This window comes from Tamandua tetradactyla, chromosome 1, assembly GCF_023851605.1.
Source record: "Tamandua tetradactyla isolate mTamTet1 chromosome 1, mTamTet1.pri, whole genome shotgun sequence".
NCBI classification, from domain to species: domain Eukaryota; kingdom Metazoa; phylum Chordata; class Mammalia; order Pilosa; family Myrmecophagidae; genus Tamandua; species Tamandua tetradactyla.
Genome location: NC_135327.1, coordinates 228,415,428 through 228,435,314, shown reverse-complemented (window position 1 = coordinate 228,435,314; position 19,887 = coordinate 228,415,428). Strand labels below are relative to the sequence as shown.

General features: G+C 40.4%; 1 long non-coding RNA gene across 3 annotated transcripts; it reads right to left on the bottom strand.

The window, feature by feature from the left end:
* Window positions 1-557: 557 nt before the first annotated feature.
* On the bottom strand, window positions 558-19,331 carry LOC143688294 (uncharacterized). Of its 3 annotated transcripts, XR_013177939.1 has the most exons (4): window positions 19,110-19,331; window positions 11,209-11,396; window positions 5,492-5,767; window positions 558-1,013 (listed from the first exon to the last, which is right to left on the bottom strand). It is a non-coding gene; the product is annotated as an uncharacterized LOC143688294 (long non-coding RNA). The 3 variants fall into 3 exon arrangements; XR_013177938.1 differs by lacking the exon at window positions 558-1,013 and having other exon boundaries at window positions 5,308-5,767; XR_013177940.1 differs by lacking the exons at window positions 558-1,013; window positions 5,492-5,767 and adding an exon at window positions 10,609-11,003.
* Between the last annotated feature and the right edge of the window lie 556 nt (window positions 19,332-19,887).

The following is a 19,887-nucleotide window of genomic DNA, read 5'->3' as shown; positions in this document are numbered from 1 at the left end:
CTTGTGGCATGAACAAATTTATACAATAAAAGTATCCTAAATTCCATTTAAAGACCCACTTAATAAACATTAATTTCCTGGCTAATGATGTTAGTGGCTGTAACACTGAGGTTTCTGATCAAGAAAATCAATTTCTATGGAGTCCTACAGCTCAGTATGAAGGAAAAGTAGCCGTTGTCTGCCAGAGAGATGGCATTGTGCTTTACATGACAAGGCAGGAATTCTAGAGACTTCTAGACATTATAATTGGACCTTCTTTTCATGCCATCTCCAAGATGATTTGATCAGCACAAGCAGAGAAACTGAAGAAGGACCCTCTCATTTGAAAAAACAAACAATACACACACAAAAAAACACTCTACGAATCACCCTTTCTAGCATGTGGGGCTTCCCTGGGAGAGGAAAGCAGGCATTGACTGTGAAATGACAGGCCGGCGCACAGCTGTGGTTCCCGGGTGTAGGTGTGGGAAGTGGCCATGGCACAGTGAGGAAAATAAGGTGCAGGGGGGGAGGGTCCCATGAAACTGAATTCCAACCATTGCACTTTGTTCAGAGATTGCGTTTTATGAAATAGCTATGGTGATGGATAATTAACATTTTCTCTTCCTCCCCCCCATTCCTACTTCTTCTTTGCATTGTTCTTAATTAGCAAAATTTAAAAGTCAGCAAACCTATATTGGTCACCAACATTTAAAAAAGGAAAAAAAATACGTATTGATCACTAATAGCTAAAGCGGCTTCCAACATGGATGCAGATTTATTCAAAGCTGGTCTTCGGTAGTTTTTCTTGCACCACTAAATCTGAACATAGTTTTTTTAAATGTGATCCTTTTTTATCTTACATTTTTTTTATATTCTTACACTTCTGTGTTGGCCTATGTTTAAATCAAGAAACAAGTGTAAATTATTTAAAAAGCAACAAGTACTCTGTTGAAGGTCAGCAGTGGTGGCTCTGGGGACGGCATAAGGCTCCGGGGACTGCAGTCTGGTTGGCAGGCGAGCGAGGGACCGGCCTGGAAGATGAAATTACACGGTAAGCGCGCTGTCCTCGCTCGTGTGTGTCACACATCAGTGACAACAGCACTGACAGGTTTCCAAAGATGTTTTATTCACTCTGTCTATTAACTTAAGAAAGTGTCAAGTGTCCGTATCACAATTATATGAATTCCCTTCAGTATGTGTCTTCAAATTAACGATGCCCACCGTGGCTCTGCCCACGTGACTTTGCGTAATTTATACAGAGATGGCCTGGCAGGGAGAGCAGGCCCCAAGCTCATCCTCACAGGCGTTGACAGACTCGGGGTCAGTGACTGAGGACAGCAGATGTCTTATAACCTTTAACCTAAAAGGTCACTTTTACTCTAAAAGTGCTAAGGCAGGGTTTGGAGACATCAGCTCCTATCCTCCTTTTTGAGACTCTGGCTAAATAACCTAAAATCCTTTGTGCCCTCAGTCTCCTGGTCTGTAAATGGGGAGAATAATCATCCGTTTGTCCCTCCTAGCACTCTTGTGAGGGGGAGAACAGCCAGGAGAACCCTTTGAAAAAGACAAAGCTCCATAAAAATGTAAACATTATGCTCAATTAGTTGTGTTCCAGTGGCTATGTTTCTTGAAGATGATTGTATAATGATATAGCTTTCACAATGTGACTGTGTGATTGTGAAAACCTTGTGTCTGATGCTCCTTTTATCTACCTTATCAACAGATGAGTAAAACATATGGAATAAAGATGAATAATAGGGGGAACAAATGCTAAAATAAATTTAGATTGAAATGCTGGTGATCAGTGGGGGGGGGTGGGGATATGGTATATATTAATTTTTTTCTGTTTTCTTTTTCTGAATAGATGCAAATGTTCCAACAAATGATCATGATGATGAATATGCAACTATGTGATGATATTGTGAATTACTGATATATACGTAGAATAGAATGATCAAAAGTTAGCATGTTTGCATTTGCATTTGGTGTTTTTTGGTATTTAAAAATATATATGCTCAATTAAATAAAGATAATTGACTGATCTGTGATTTTTAGAAATATGTCCTTATTTGTGTGTGGTATCCACCTTAAATATCCTAAAATTATAGTGATTAGCCATTCATTCATGTACAACTTCTAGCTTTTTGTTTTCTCCTGGTTACTTATATCTCTACAAGTGCAGTGACTTTTCTACAACTTCAAAAAATGACTTTGAAGCAATTTCTTTATGATGGTTAATATTTAACTTGATTCTGCTCACTCACTCAGGGCTATGTTACCAATGGAGGGCACTGAAATACTTTGTCTATTTGAAAGAAATTATTTTCCTATGCTCACTGTTCAGTTGACAGGAAGAAACCGAATCATCTTTGAGGTCCAGAACCAAACTGGCAGCAGACAGTGATTAGTTTGAAGGAACCTAGCAGCCCAGATCCACTATCTGGATTGAGGATTCTTTGCCAGTGCTTGTCTAAACTTTTCAAATGTGAGAACTCTGTATTAAATGTCAAAGCACCTCCCAACAGAAAAATATACAATGAAAAAAACCACAGCTGATCAAGATGGTGGAGTGAGAAGCTTCAGGGCTCCGTCCCCCACAGAAGCTTTGGACAACCTGCAAAAACGGGCAGAAATAGCTTTTTTACGGCTCCAGAAGACAGCTCAAGGACTGCGGTCACAGGGTGGGCACAGAGTCAAGAAAAGGACCACTTAAAGCAGGAGGACACCCTGGCGCCCTGGCTGGGCCTTCCCCACCCCTCGCTCACTGGCTCAGCAGGGAGCAGGCTGTGTTCCCAGCGCAGATCCTGGTCCTGGGTCTGGGGGGACCCTTGTGCACATTCAGGGGGTGTCTGCCTGGCCCAACCTGGCTGATGGTGGCCTGAGGGATTGGCCATCTCACAACTCGCCCTGGGTAACTCCTAATATATTAAAATATCAAAATGTCTGGATTTCACCAAGAGATTACAAAACATATGAAGAAACACGAAACAATGGCCCAGGCAAAGGAGAAGATTAAAGCATTAGAAATCATCATGAGGAAGACCAGACCTGGAGCGTGCCAGACAAAGGTTTTTAAAAAATGGTCCTAGCTATGCCCAAAGAGCTAAAGGAAAACATGGGCAAAGAACTAAAGGAAATCAGGAAAATGATAGAAGAACACAACGAGAATATCAACAGTGAGGTAGAAATTATGAAAAAGGAACCAAACAGAACTGAAGATCATAGTAAGACATTTGAAGTTCCCTAGAGAGCTTCAATAACAGATTCCATCTGGCAGACGAATCAGTGAACTTGTAGATGAGACAATTGAAATCATCCCGTCTGAGGAGCAGAAGGAAGAAAGGACGAAGAGAAATGAACAGAGCCCAAGGAACCTCTGGAACCCATCAAACGAACAACACACACATAGTGGGAGTCCCAAAAGGAGAAGAAGGAAAGGGGCAGAGAGAACATTTGAAGAAATAATGGCTGAAAACTTCACAAACTCAATGAAAGTCATGAATATAAATATCCAAGTGTTCAATGGCCTCCAAATGGAATAAATGCAAATAGATCCACACTGCAATATATTATAATCAAACCATAGAATGCCAAATACAAGGAGAGTTCTGAAATTAGAAGAGAGAAGCAACATGTCATGGACAAGGGAGCCTCAATAAGATTAAGTGTCGATTTCTCATGGGACAGCGGGAGGCAAGAAGGCAGTGGGATGAAATATTTTAAGTGCTAAAAGCAAAATATGTGCCAACCAAAATTCTATAAACTAGCAAAACTTTGAAAAGTGAGGAGGAGATTAAGACATTCCCAGATAAACAAAAACTGAGGGAGTTTGCCACCGCCGGACCTGCTCTGGGAGACGTGCTAAAGAGAGTTCTGCAGGTTGAAAGGACAGGACAACGGATAACAGATCAAAGCCACACGAAGAAATACAGATCTCTGGTGAGGATGTAATGACAGGGGTAAATACAAATGCCAGTACCACTGTATAGTAATAAAGAGGTGTATAGGAAGACAATTTGTGTACACCAGTGAGGTTAAGTTGGTATCTAAGCAAATGAGAGTATTATAGATTTAGGAAGTTAGATTTGAAACATGTAGTAACTACAAAGAAACTAGAGAGCCTGCAAGTTCACAGAGACAGAAATTAGAGTACTGGTTGCAGTAATGGAAGACGGTGAGGGAACGGCAGCATGTAGATACAAGTTATCCCTCTAAACGGCGTGCTTGGGAGAGGCTGAGATGGGAAAATTTATATTGTATATCTGTTCCCACAATTAAAACAAAGAACAAGCAACTAAAGAGACAATGACAATTAAACGCAATACGTAATCATGGATGGGATCTATCAAGGGAGAAGAAAAGGCTCAAAAGGACATTATTGGGACATGTGAAAAAATTGGAACGTGGACTGTAAGCTTTCTATCAATGCTAAAGTTGTTGAATTTGATATCTGCACAATCCTTGTCCTTAGGAAATGCCAGGGAAATAGTAAGTGTTCAAGGAGCATGATGCATACAACCTACTCTCAAGTGTTCAGAAAATGGGTTCATAGACAGACAGGCAGATGGATACACAGACAGATGGACTGATTGATGGATAGATAGAATGACACAGTAAATGTGTCCAAAAAAAAAAATCTTAAAATTGGTGGATCTGGGTATCTGGGGAGTAGGGGTATGTTGGAATTCTCTGTATGGGGGGTTTTCAGTAATTTTGACCCAATATCTTTTTGTAAATGTCTGGTAAGTTTGAAAGTATTTCAAAACAAAAAAACACAGCTACAAAATGCGTAATGCTTCTGAGTGAATTTGAACTTTGCAATCACAGTAGCATCTATAGACATCTGAGACGTGGCACACAGACGATGATTGGTGGATTTAGGGATGGAGGGTCCCCAGCAGTCTCTAACCCACAGATGGCAGCCAGTAACTTAGAGCTTGCTTGTGACAGGTTTTTGTCTTCCAGTAGAAAATAATTAATTTTTTACTTAAAGTGGAGGGAAATAAGAGAAATCTGTAAACAATGTGGCAAATTTCTGCCATATTGGTTCTCTTTTTACATCTGGGAATTGATTCCTTTTAATCCAAACTATCTCTTATCAAAAAACAAATACTTGGGGTGGGCCACGGTGGCTCAGCAGGCAGAGTTCTCACCTGCCATGCTGGAGACACGGGTTCAATTCCTGGTACGTGCCCATGCAAAAAAAAAAAAAAACCCAAATACTTGGTAATTTCTTGTATCTTGTAGAAGTCCTAACTATCTATCACAACAGTTTGCAACAATACCAGGTTTAAATCCCCCTTTTATAACTAATATTCTATGACATCCCTTTTAATGGCCTGTTCCAGCACTTGCAATTTATTAAACCATTCCAAATAACCCTTTATAACTTCTCGCCATTCTGTGCCTTGGCTGGGTGGTGCTTCCTCTCTATGGGGTGTCAGCTGGGGCCTGGGGCAGCGCGGGGCTCGTGGGGCTCCCAGGACAGGCAGGGGTGCAGGCTTCTGACCTGGGCTCCACGCCCTGCCTTGTGGGCCTCCTCGTGGCAGGGCAGCTGGGTTCCAAGAAGAAGAGCTCCCAGAGACAGAGGTGGACGCTGCCCACGCTCAGGCCGAGAGCCAGATGTACATGGCATCACAGGGCCAGCCCAGATGGCAGGGAGGGAAAGCAGCTCCTCTTCTTCATGACGGAGTGCTGAAGACAGATTGCAAAAGAGCACACGTGGGATGGGAGATCCTGCAGTCATCTTGGGAAGTGTAATCTTTCACAAATCCTGAAACAAAATCTGCAGAGGATATAAAAGCTAACTACATACACAATGTTGTAAAAAATGAGATGAGTACCCTGACAATAACATAACTGAGAAAGAAGAGAAAAATAATTCATAAAACATGCATTTTGATATGTAAATGCTCAGATATGACTACACTGAAAGATCTAACACCGAAGCCACCTTCCTGAGTGACTGAGAGTTGAATATATCTTGATCTAAGGAGAGATCAGAAGTTGTCCCATCAAAGAAATACAGCGCAATGAAGAGAGGTACAGGGGACATGGGAATAGTTAACAGGAAATTTTTTTAAATAACACGTATTAACAGAATTTCATGTGATTCCAGCCGTTCATGGGCCTCTGCTAATGTAATCCTATTTGGTTTCTTATTCTGGAGAGATTCTCAAATCTCCTTTATCATACAGTGCGCCTGATTTTATCACTCTGACAGCACCTGCACAACTACACAAAAACTGCCTTCAACTAAATATGGACAGCAGGGCTGGCCCAGGGGTGAGGGGAGTGGAACGCTCACTGAAGGCTCAAACTGGCAAGGGGTACCTTAAATTTAAACACCTTAATCAAGGTTAATAATATTCTAATGAAATGTATTTTTTGAATCACAATTAACACTAAAAGAAAATCTACAATGTGCGGGCTGCACGGGTGGTTCAGGGGAGGAATGTCCGCCTTCCATGTGGGAGACCCGGGTTCAATTACCAGACCATGCACCTAAAAAAAAAATCTATGCTATGAGACTTAAAATATAACATTTCTGAAAGTGTTCTGTAAGCTATAAATCACTATTCAAATATTTATAGGAATATTCTGAGCTACTTGTGGCTAGAAGCCATGACTGTCCCACTCACGTTGTATGCCCAGACAGTGACTATGTTTTCCAGTAATTCTGCCCCATTATTTTTATTCCCCTTAAGCCTGCTTCCACAATGACTTTTTCCTTAATTATGAGCCTTTTTGCATAGCTTCTGTAAAACTTTTCCCAATTACTTTATGCTGCATGCTAAAGAGCTACTGATTTACATTTGCCCTGAAGTGCTACTGACATATCTGTGGTAGTTTTTTGTCAGTGCATCTTTTTCAACTCTAGCAGGACACAGGGAAACTTCATTGTGAGGAATCAAACTGAGTTTTGCAGGACATCAGGTCCACATGGTTGCCTTCTCTAAACACTGGTAGTACACCACACATCGCACCTCAAATCCTGCATCAACCCCAGATCCCCACGTGTTTCCAGACTGCTGAAGGTGCAGGCACTGGCCTGGCTGAGAACAATTCAGATGACATCAGATTTTGAGCAGATCAAGTGAAACCGCATTGCATGTCAATGACTTTTGAAAATTGTCTTGGGTCTGCATGGAAGGTTGATGAACTTTAACAAAGTCCCACTTAAAACCTCTCAGGATTTTTTCAAAATTGAAAGGCTTTTCCTCCCCCTCTCTATGTGGGACATGACTCCCAGGGGTGTGGACCTTCCTGGCAACGTGGGACAGAAATCCTAGGATGAGGCGGGACTCAGCATCAAGGAATTGAGAAAACCTTCTTGATCAAAAGGGGGAAGAGAGAAATGAGACAAAATAAAGCGTCGGCAGCTGAGAAATTTCAAACAGAGTCGAGAGGTTATCCTGGAGGTTATTCTTATGCATTACATAGTATATCACCTTTTTAGTTAAGGTGTATTGAAGAGACTAGAGGGAACTGCTTGAAAATGTAGAGCTGTGTTTCAGTAGCCATGTTTCTTGAAGATGATTGTATAATGATATAGCTTTTGCAATGTGACCGTGTGATTGCAAAAAACTTGTGTCTGATGCTTCTTGTACCTACAGTGTGGACAGGTGAGTAAAACATAAGGATTCGAAGTAAATAAATAATAAAGGGAATATATGTTAAAATAAATTTAGTAGATTGAAATGCTAGTGATCAATGAAAGGGAGCGGTAAGGGGTATAGAAAAAAATAGGGGAAACAAAGGCTAGAACATATTGAGTAGCTGGAAATACTAGCCGTCAATGAGAGGGAGGGGTAAGGGGTATGGTATGTATCCGTTTTTCCTTTTTTCTTTTTATTTCTTTTTCTGAATTGATGTAAATGTTCTAAGAAATGATCATGGTGATGAATACACAATTATGTGATGATATTGTGAGTTATTGATTATATATCAAGAATGGAATGATCATATGGTAAGAATGTTTGTGTTGGCATGTTATTATATTTTTTAAAAAATTAAAGGGTTTTTAAGATATAATACTGCTTGTCTGTTTTAAAAACTAAGCAAGAGAGTCAGTTACTCATCTCTGTGGAATCCAGGTCACTCCTCCCAGTGCGGATTTTAACCAGCACAAATAATACTCTACAGAAAGAGGCCCAGTGAAGAGGATTATTTTGAACCAGAGTCAAAGAATATCCTTGAAGCACGGTTTAAAGTGTAACCCTTATTCTGGTGTATCTACCAAGAAACAGCAAGTCAAAGAAATTGGTATTCTGGAGTCTAGAGTTCAGATTTGGTTTCAAAGGCACAGGGACTGAAATCCGAATACTCCCTAGGAGAAGGTCAAAGCCAGATTCAAGATCAGCCTTTGCTTAAGACTCAAGAACATTTGGCAGCAGGGCACAGAAGAAACCGGATATACCTGACAAGATCTCAGATCAGTATCCTAGCTCAAGCCTTGGAGAAAAACCAGTTCCCTGTATTGCTGCTAGAGCACTGGCTAACGAAACAAGCATACCAGAATCAAGAATTCGGATATGGTTTCAGAACCGGAGAGCAAGGCACCAAAAGCGGAGCAGAGGGGAACCCGTGAATTCCTTGGCAGATGCCTCAAAGCTGAGGCAAGAGTTGACTATTCAGCAGCACCAAAACATCCATTCAGCTGTCCCAAGCAGATCCCATAATTTTCCTCCCTCCAATTCTTTCAGCATCCATCAAAATTCTTGTCTTCTATTTTACACCTCCGTTGTTCCTTTGGATGCCTCTGGGTGTTATGTGAGCCAGGCACCGAGTGCAGCGATGGCCCAGCCCACCCGGACTACGCAGGCAGAGAACTCACCCTTGACACTAATGAATCACTTGTCAACAGCGCTGTCTCCAGAAAGGGGGTTCTCAGTTATCAGACTCCTTTCCGTCCCCAGTACCAAGGAAAATGCCAGGATTAGAGTGAACACACTGGCCTCAAAGTACTACAGTCAAAGAAGAATTTGCAGCATAAACTTCATAATAAAAAAACAATGGAAGAGCACTGAAGAAGGAAATAAATAAATGGGAACTCCTCAAAATTAAACACTTTTGTGCATCAAAGAACTTCATCAAGAAAGTAGAAAGACAGCCTACACAATGGGAATCAATATTTGGAAACGACATATCAGATAAAGGTCTAGTATCCTGAATTTATAATGAGATTGTTCAACTCAACAACAAAAGGACAGCCAACCCAATTACAAAATGGGAAAAAGACTTGAACAGACACCTCTCAGAAGAGGAAATACAAATGGCCAAAAGGCACATGAAGAGATGCTCAATGTCCCTGGCCATTAGAGAAAAATGCAAATCAAAACCACAAGGAGATATCATCTCACACCCACCAGAATGGCCATTATCAACAAAACAGAAAATGACAAGTGCTGGAGAGGATGCGGTGAAAGAGGCACACTTATCCACTGTTGGTGGGAATGTCAAATGGTGCAACCACTGTGGAAGGCAGTTTGGCGGTTCCTCAAAAAGCTGAATATAGAACCCAGCAATACCATTGCTGGGAATCTACTCAAAGGAATTAAGGGCAAAAACTCAAACGGACATTTGCACACCAATGTTTATAGCAGCGTTATTTACAATTGCAAAGAGATGGAAACAGCCAAAATGTCCATCAACAGACGAGTGGCTAAACAAACTGTGGTATATACATACGATGGAATATTATGCAGCTTTAAGGCAGGATAAACTTATGAAGCATGTAATAACATGGATGGACCTAGAGAACATTATGCTGAGTGAGTCTAGCCAAAAACTAAAAGACAAATACTGTATGGTCCCAATGATGTGAATCGACACTCGAGAATAAACTTGGAATATGTCATTGGTAACAGAGTTCAGCAGGAGTTAGAAACAGGGTAAGATAATGGGTAATTGGAGCTGATGGGATACAGACTGTGCTATAGGACTAGATACAAAAACTCAAAAATGGACAGCACAATAATACCTAATTGTAAAGTAATCATGTTAAAACACTGAATGAAGCTGAATCCGAGCTATAGGTTTTTGTTTTGTTTTGTTCTTACTATTATTACTTTTATTTTTTTCTCTATATTAACATTCTATATCTTTTTCGGTTGTATTGCTAGTTCTTCTAAACCGATGTAAATGTACTAAGAAACGATGATCATGCATCTATGTGATGATGTTAAGAATTACTGATTGCATATGTAGAATGGTATGATTTCTAAAAAAAAAAAAAAAATGGACAGCACAATACTACCTAATTGTAATGTAATTATGTTAAAACACTGAATGAAGCTGCATCTGAGCTATAGTTTTTTTGTTCTTTTTTTATTTTTTTTGTTTTTTTATTTATTTTTTTTCTTATATATTTTTGTATTTTTTATTTTTATTTTTATCTTTTCTCTATATTATCATTTTATTTCTTTTTCTGTTGTCTTGCTATTTCTTTTTCTAAATCGATGCATATGTACTAAGAAATGATGATCATACATCTATGTGATGATATTAAGAATAACTGATTGCATATGTAGAATGGAATGATTTCTAAATGTTGTGTTAGTTAATTTTTTTTAATTAATTAAAAAATGTGTAAAAAGAAAAAAAAAAACAATGGAAGGATCTAGGTCCACAAGAAATAACTTTCTTTATGCAGCAATGGGATGAGTGGTACCAAGCTCTGATTGAGAACGGGAATCTCCTGCAGGGACACTGGCATTCAGGACCCACCGTGGTGGCATCTGGCACGGACAGCCGAAGAACCTCCTCTTCTATTTGACCAACTGGACCACCAACATCTAGAGACATGAAGCCTCTAAATCAACATCTGCCAGCCACAGATTGAAAGTCAGACGTACAGCTTTTCCTGAATCCAGATCCACAGGAGCAGGGCTCTCCAGCACCCGAACCACCCCTGAGCAAGGAAGATGCTCGGGCTCCATTCCACATGCCGTGAAGCTCACCAGGCCTCAGCTTCAAGAGGAGGAAGGAGTCCTCTCTGCACCTAGTCCAGGCCTCTTCTCCTGTGATGCGGAATCAGTGGAATTTAAGGCTGATGAACAAGGAAGACCCTGTGTTCTGAAGCAAAACTAATGCCCAAAGAAGGATAAAGCACTTGGAACCTCAAATGCAGATTGTTTTTTGGCTTGGGCAGGCACCAAGAAATGAACCCAGGTCTCCGACGTATACCAAATGCAGATTTGTACCCTGTCCCAAAGCAGTGCTTACCTTCTCTGCTTACTTCATTGAGTAAAGGGTCAATGAAGCCCAGGACTCTGGAGGCACCATGGGCCCAGACAGTGGACACGCTTGCTGAATCCTTGATGAATAGAAGCATTTTCACGACACACATGACCTCTTCCTTGTAATCATCATTTCCACGGGAGTCAGGGCAGTGCACGGCTGTAAGTGAGCACCTGGAAGGAGAAAAGTTCTACCTGCACTTCTTTCCCTTCTGGCCCGAGGAAAGTCAAACTTGAAGTGAGGTTGATGTGTGGAAAATGAGGGTGTGCTCTAGTTCCTGATGATGTACATTCATAAAAATGAGGATTTTCCCTAGAGTGAGGGTGGGAATTGGGAATTGGAAACTACCCCAGTATCTAATCTAAGAGAAAGATTAAAGATTTTATGATGTATTCTTGATGCATAATATTATTTTTTCCTTCACCCATTTCAAAATACAGAAAGTTGTAAGGAAAAGTATAATCATAACATCATACAATCACAGAATAAAGTCTACTGATGTTACTATTTCCACTTTTTTACCTGTATATTTATCTATACAATTCCAAATTTTATAATAAATTATATGTTTACCTAAAAATTCTAGTTTGTCACCTTCCTATATTCAGTTTCCTTCCTGCTTTTGAATTAACTCCTAAAAATATAACATGGTGTAGCAAGCTGTATGGTATTTATATTGGTGTAATAAAAATATCTTTGAAAAATATCAACAACAACAACAAAAAAAAAAACTAAGCCAGGGTAAAAGCCTAAACTGAAGCGGCCACAATATGAATCTCCACCGTCCGTTTAAAGGTGACAACACTGCCCCACACACTGCGTTCTTTTGTCCAACCACTTACTGCAACTGAGGGCTATTATGCTTTACTTACTCATATTTTTACCTTTTCCGTCCAAACTTAGGCTTTTTTTTTAATCTTGGTGCTATGTCATGCATCTCAAAAAAATAATTTCTTTTGCATTAACTCCCAATCATTATCAACAATACAAAGTCGATTTTGGAGGGGGAAAAAAATGAAATTTATGAGCAGGGATGTCCAAAATTCCCACATAAAAAAAAAAATCCTAAAACTTCATTGCTTTTGCTCTAGCTACCAACTCTGAAAGCACGTGCAAATTATGGGTGCCTTTGTTATGTTCCTTTGTTTTGTTTTATTTAGGCAATAGCAAAATCTACAAATAAGTATTAAGTCAGAGTAATGGAAAACAATCTAAGCTTTTTGCTTAGATTAGCTGTGAGCTTTTTGCTTCCAACCTAATGGGCTGCTAATGAAGGCCACTTGAGGGTGAATGGATTTGACATTGTCCATTCACCTTGACCCCAAGCTCCAATCATTCGGCTAATCACACATTTAACTTAACGAGCACTCTTTACTGCAATTAGGTGTCTTAGGTGACTAAAACTAAATGCTTGGACTAAAAACATCCCTGTATTCTTGCTTATCTGGATAGTTAAGAATTAGGGGCAATGTCCGACCTGTCATCAGCCACAACTGGTTGCACGCTGTAGCGCCCTCTATAGGGTTATTTGGGGAACTACAGGGTTTTGTGAGTTTTAATAACTTGTACCAGCCAGAAAGAAGAGTTCACATTCAGTTAACTAATAAATAACTTTAAGTGTCCATTTTTCTGTTTTCCTATAGTACTTTATGCCAAAAATTCAAAGATACTAAAGTGTAAAAGAAATTATAAGTCCAAAACTTCTATAACATGCAGTTGTCAAATGGCTGATATAAATCTGATCCTTTATCTTCCCAAATGGTAAACATTTATTAATAAACTTTTTGACATTTTTCATTTGTTTTGTAAATAGAGTAAGGTGCTAATGAGACTTTTAAAAATCTAGTTATTGATTTATGGGAAGTTTTCCTTCCCATTTTAGCAGTCTATTTTTGGCAGACGAATCTAGGCCAGTTATAAAGTTTCTTGAATAATTTCTGGAATGAAAACTGTTTTAAAAATTCTGTATAAATATACTATGAGTTTACAGCATCGTAGTGGCATTAACAATCCAATCTAAAAAGCAAAATATGTTCATTTATGCCCCAATATACTATATGCCTCCAAGGCAAACTGACAGGTTTGCAGTCCCCATGTCACAGTATGAGAAAATTAAGTTCAATCTAAAGTATAACATTTGATGAATAGCAAATTCACCTAGCCTGGGCTGCAGTGGGATTACTACTTTACTTAGTCATTCAGCCACCATTAACAAATATTTTTTAATAACCAACAATATACAATCATTTTCCTCACGAAGCTCAAGATCTGGGGGAAAATATTATAAAAGGTAACATAAAATCATTACTATTTGCAAATAAAATGATTGTTTGTATAAAAATTCCAAGATGTAAAGCCAGAAGTGTTAAAAATATCTATTTTTTTCAGTTCTGAAAATGGCTTCTTGTGTTGGTATAAGCAGGAGATCACCTAAATAGATACATTACAAGAGTCATTCTCCACAAAAGCCGCTAAAGGAGGGCGATTGACAGCAAAACCAGCTTTGCATGGGTCCCTTCCAAGACCTAGTACCTAGTACCTAGTACCTAGTACCTTGACTTTGATTTGTAACTTTTTATTCTTTTTGTTAAAGAAATCCTCCAAAATTGCATAAGCTACAGGCCCTACAGCACCTGCACATGCCTCCAGCTGGGAAGAAATAATATGCGATTTGCCTAAAGTGAGTGCAACACTAGGGGGGAATATTTCAAAATACTATAACCAGAGAGATATACCAGATCCTTGGATGGCAAATGTGATACTATAAAAATGTCAGTTCTCTCAAAATTAAATTGAACATTCATGTAAGTACAAAGAAAATTCTAACAGTATTATTTAGAAAATGTAACAAAACTTTGGAGGCACCTAGGAAAAAGAAGGATCACTAAGAAATAATTGAAAAAGATGATGAGTTGAATGTGAGGTGCTGGATTGAGGAGGAAATAGTTATTTTTCCAGATACAAAACATGTTATAAACCTTCAGCAATTTAAACAAAGTGGAACTAGTACAAAAATAGACATGCTGATCAAAATAAACCTTGGTACATGTAATAAATTAATAAGTAAGAAAAGAGGCCACATATTCAATAGGAGAGGGAACAAGTATTAAATAAATCGAAATGGGGCAACTGATTAAATATTTGGGAGAGAAAATACATTTAGATCTTAACCGCGCACCATTACCATCCACACTAATAAATTATAGCTAGAACACTGAAGTGGGTATTTTTCAAAATAAAACTATAAAAATACTAAAAGAAAAACATTAATATGTATCCAATCTCTATAGAGGAAAGGTTTTATACAGCTTAGAAACAATGAAACAAGTTACAAAAAAATTGACAGAACAGACAATGTGAAAATTAAAGATATTTGCACACTAAGGAGGCTCATTACCCAAATTAAAGACAAGCAATATATGGGGATAAAAGACTTGGAAGTATGCAAGATCAGTATTGAAAAAAAGAGCTCATACAAACCTATAAGAAAAGCACCAAGACAGCAGCAGATAAACATGCAGGAAGCACGTACAAACTGTGGAGTCCTCAAGACACGGACAGAGATCCCATATGACCCAGCAAATCCACTCCTACCCAAAACGAAAACGCATGTCCAAACAAAGTCTCATACATGCATTTCCATAGTAGCATTATCCATAATGGTCAAAAGTAGAAACGGCCCAAATGTCCATCAACTGATGAACAGATAAACAAAAGGGGGTCTATCCATACAATGGGATATGAGTAAGCAACGAAAAGAAATGAAGTCCTGGTACAAACTACAACATGATGGACTTTAAAAACATGCTAAGGAAGGGAAACCAGGCACAAAGGGCCACCTACTGTGTGATTCCATTTATATCCGAAAATTCAGCATAGGCAGACACACAGAGAAAGAAACTTGTGGTCTCCTGGGGCTGGGGGGTGTGGGAGGTTAGGGGAAATGAGGACTGACTGCTAATGAGATGATGAAAATATTCTAAAATTAATTGTGGTGATGGTTTGCACAACTCTCTGAACATACTAAAAATCATTGATTTGTACATTTTAAATGCGTAAACTGGATAGTATGTGAATTGCATCAATACACAATATTGTATATTACATCAATACATAGTACCACGGTACCATATATATTCCATCAATATGCAATATTATAAACTACTCTGTATAAAAAATAAAGCGATTTTTTAAAGCATATGCAGTGAAATCAGAGGAAAGAGAGTAAGTTAACCAACATATGAAAAAATTATCCACATTCTCAAGTTATCAAGGAAATGAAAATTAAAGCAATAAGGAGATACTTTTAATCTATCAAAATAATGGCGGGGGTAGTTTTTAAATGCTAGAAATATGTCAAAATAGACATTCTCACATATTGTCGCTGGGAGCCTGTCTGAAGATTCAGTGGTGCTGCTTGTAAAACAGGACTTAAGGAATTCATTCTAAATAAGAGGGAAAAAAATCTTTATATCCAAAGACCCTCATTTTGAAAATATATATCACAGTGAGGAAATGAAACATCTTAAATGTTTAATGATAGTGGAAAAAGTAAGTGACTGTGGTATGCACACTAAATGAAATAGTATGCAGCAACTAAAAATATATACTTATATGGGAAAGGTATTATTACAGGATACCAAGAGAAAATGACAGTACAAAATTGTATATACATATGAATAGAACTGTTTAACATTTTTCTTCTTTTCATTCTTTTTTTGTATTTTCAAATTATCTTTTATAAACTACCATTACAAATTTTAAAACTATCTGAGAGGAAAAATAAGACAGGAACAAGAACTCTACGGCAAGGCAATAAATACTGCATGACAAAAGAATGCCATCAAGAACTGCAAATATTAAGAGAAGAGTTTCAAAGGGAGGGTTCCAGTGTTTTGTGCTCAGGTGATTTTGTGCTTCCAGTATGTCTTCTCCTCGGTGAAAGTCATTCAGTACATTCTTATTTATTGACACCTCAGCCCTGGAATGTACAAGCAAAAGGATGCAATAAATTAGTGAGAATGTATACCTTATTAGATACTATTAGGTAAGATGTGTATTTCTTTCAGCCCTTTTTTTTTAAAAAAAAAAAGACATGAACAGGCACCGGGAATCGAACCCGGGTCTCTGGCATAACAGGTGAGAACTCTACCTGCTGAGCCACCGTGGCCCACCCATTTCTTTCAGTTCTGACTTTGCTCTGCAACTATATTTATAACAAACATTTTCTCCTCCACCTGTTTCCAATCTAGACTTGTTCAATATACATATGTCCTAACATAAAGAGAGTAAATAGCCTACTTTAAAAGACCAACACTGGAATAAAATACAGCGACCTCTTTAAGGAAAGCCCCTTATATTTTTTGAGTGGGACAATTTTTATTCTTTCTAAAAACACAAGGTAGCAACATTCTACTTAAAACAGGGAATTTGCTTTTTTATTTTAGTTTAGAAACTTCAAATATTTATTTGAAATAAAAGATGCAACTTTGATATGATTCTCACGCTGGGTAATTTGGCACGCAAATCTCCTCCCAAGAAGGCAGATTCGAGGCGATAACGTGAAGGCCGCGGGGAAAGGATGGGATTGTAATGGGATGCTGTGATTTTAACTGTGCTAATATAATTGAACCGAGTATAGACCCCAGAAATTTTGATTTGATTTAAAGACACTGAAAGTTGCATCAGGAATCACGACTATCAACCAAACTCTTCCTGCCTTCCACGCCCTCCATCTCTTTTCTCATAAAAATCTCAACATAATCAAAACTCTGCCATAGTCTACTCAAGCCTATTTAATTGTGACCCCAAATCAAGGGCGTGCACTTGACCTTCAAGGCTGAAACCAAACTTGCATCCTGCTTAACTTTTTACCCTCATTCAGCCAACTGGTTTTCAACATTGCCTTGGAAATCCTCAGGCTTATTGCAGAAATAACTCTGTTGTTTGATCTTTACAGCAGTCAATGCATACTCAGAAATTATTATTAAAATCTATTGTAAAATGGTCACCATTTTAGAAAAAAAAAAGCAGAACCGTATTTCTGCAGGTGCTTTTCCTCAGTCATTATAATAGGACTCTAAGAGAATAGAGAGCCGTTTCTCCTTTCCACTGCTTTCATTCTCATTCCCGTTTCCCAAAAACTTTGGCAAGATAAACAGAGAGACAGAAAGAGGAAAAAACATATGCTCTGATTTTCTTTATCTGTATATATTGCAGACCAGATATTTTAATGCATACAAATTTATTTGTCAGATTCAATTACTATTAGCTATTCCATATCTGTCCTTGGTGTATGAGAGAGAAATAGAAATAAACCTTTTTATTAGAAAACAGAAAACTGTAATAAATTACAAAAGCTGACAGCGTATTTGGCCTCATTCTCCGACTACATAGTAATAAAGCCATAAATTAATAAAATTAATTTTGAAAAAACTTGAAACATTATTAGCTTCTCCTAAATAACTTTTGAAGTTGAGAAGCAAATAATTATAAACCACTTCGAAAATAATGAAAAAGGAGAATGTGACGTATTAAAATCTCTGATCTGTATTTTTCTAAAGTGGAAATACACAAGGTAGGCAAGTATCTAAAAAGAATTAGGAAAGGAGCAAAAAGCAGCAGAGACTTAAGAAAAGCAGGAAGAAAGAAAGAAGAAATATAAAAGGAAAAATTAGGAGCAAAAACCAGCCCAAGAGACCTACGCGGCAGATGCAGGGGGCCCGTCTACACCAGCCCGCTCTGCCCCAGCCCCGGGCCAGACACCCTGTCTGCTGCCGGTGGAAGGTGGCTGCAGAGGGCCCACCTGTGAACCACCCCCTGGCATTGTCCTCAGCCAGAGGACATGGCTCCCTATGGGGTCAGGGGCACATCCACTGGCCGGTCAGTGCAGGGACAGAAAGAGCCAGCCCCCTGCCCCACCTCTGCAGTGTCTGAAGACCTATCCCAGCCTCGCTGTGGCTTCCTGGAAGGAGAGGCTCCCAGGAGGCTTCCTCGGCAAACCTCCCCGTGCAAAGCTTTGCTCCTCCCTGGGCCCTGGACAACAGGGGGCTGCTAGAGTAAGGGGCAGTAATGGAGGACGGGGAGAGGCAATCCTTGTAATGGCTGGGAAGGTTCGAGGGGACAGGGGAGGTGTGCAGACGGCGCACAGAACCCCGCATCCTTAGGGAGAAGGATATAAGGGTACTAGGAAGGTGGGCAGCCAGTAAGCATGTGGCTGCTCAGACTATGCCACCGAAATAAATCAGTGTTTCTTTCTGGAGTAATGAGAAAGTTCACAGACTGGCGGAGAATGCACACCTATACCACGGCGCTGTGAATGCCGATTGTACACTTTGGATGATTATATGTTACATGAGTGTATCCCAATAAAATCGCATAAATAGACGAATGAATGGTGGATATTCAGGAGCCTCAGAAGAGTCACCCCAATAAAAAACACACCAGCCTCTGCCTCGTTTCGGGACCGAGCCTCATGCAGAGTGGGAAGCCCCTGACCGAGAGAGTCGCCAGGTCCTGGAAGGAAAATCCCTGCCACCGGCGGAAAGTACGTACGAAACAGACAGGCAAGGAGGGACCACCACGCGTGCCAAGGACGGCTGTGCAGAGGCTGAGTTTACACCAATGCCCAGGACCCAAAGTGTCCTCGTGGTCCCCCCTTAGAGTGGACAGGTCCACAAGCCAGGCCATAAATGGAGGCCTGGCTTCCTGGGTCACCCACCCATCCTGCAGGACGAGAGCTGCCAGAGTTGGGAAGGCCAAGCAGATGTTCTGAAAGTGCTGCCGCTGTCCCCCTGCCAGCCCATCGCCAGGAGGCCGGCAGAGCTCCTGATCCCTGGAAGATCGAGGGTGGGGCGGGAGTCCTCACGTGTTTCCATTTAACTCACTTGTTGGAGCTTTATCAACCCCAGCGAATCCTGCAGGGCGACAGCGGACCCCTTGCCCCCATCACTGCTGCACCACTGGCCTCAGGCATGTGGCACAGGGGCTGCCACCAGGGGGACAGAGCAGAGGCGGCCTGCACTCGGGGCCACCTATTCTCTCCCCCTCCGGGGCACCTGGACTTCTTTCTGCAGAACCCCACAGTGGTCCACTCTGCGGTGACATCACAGTGGCCCACTCTGCGGTGACATCACAGTGGTCCACTCTGCGGTGACATCACAGTGGTCCGCTCTGCGGTGACATCACAGTGCTCCACTCTGCGGTGACATCACAGTGCTCCACTCTGCGGTGACATCACAGTGGCCCACTCTGCGGTGACATCACAGTGGTCCACTCTGCGGTGACATCACAGTGGTCCGCTCTGCGGTGACATCACAGTGGCCCACTCTGCGGTGACATCACAGTGGTCCACTCTGCGGTGACATCACAGTGGTCCACTCTGCGGTGACATCACAGTGGCCCACTCTGCGGTGACATCACAGTGCTCCACTCTGCGGTGACATCACAGTGCTCCACTCTGCGGTGACATCACAGTGCTCCACTCTGCGGTGACATCACAGTGGCCCACTCTGCGGTGATATCACAGTGCATCACAGTGCTCCACTCTGCGGTGACATCACAGTGGTCCACTCTGCGGTGACATCACAGTGCTCCACTCTGCGGTGACATCACAGTGGTCCACTCTGCGGTGACATCATCACAGTGGCCCACTCTGCGGTGACA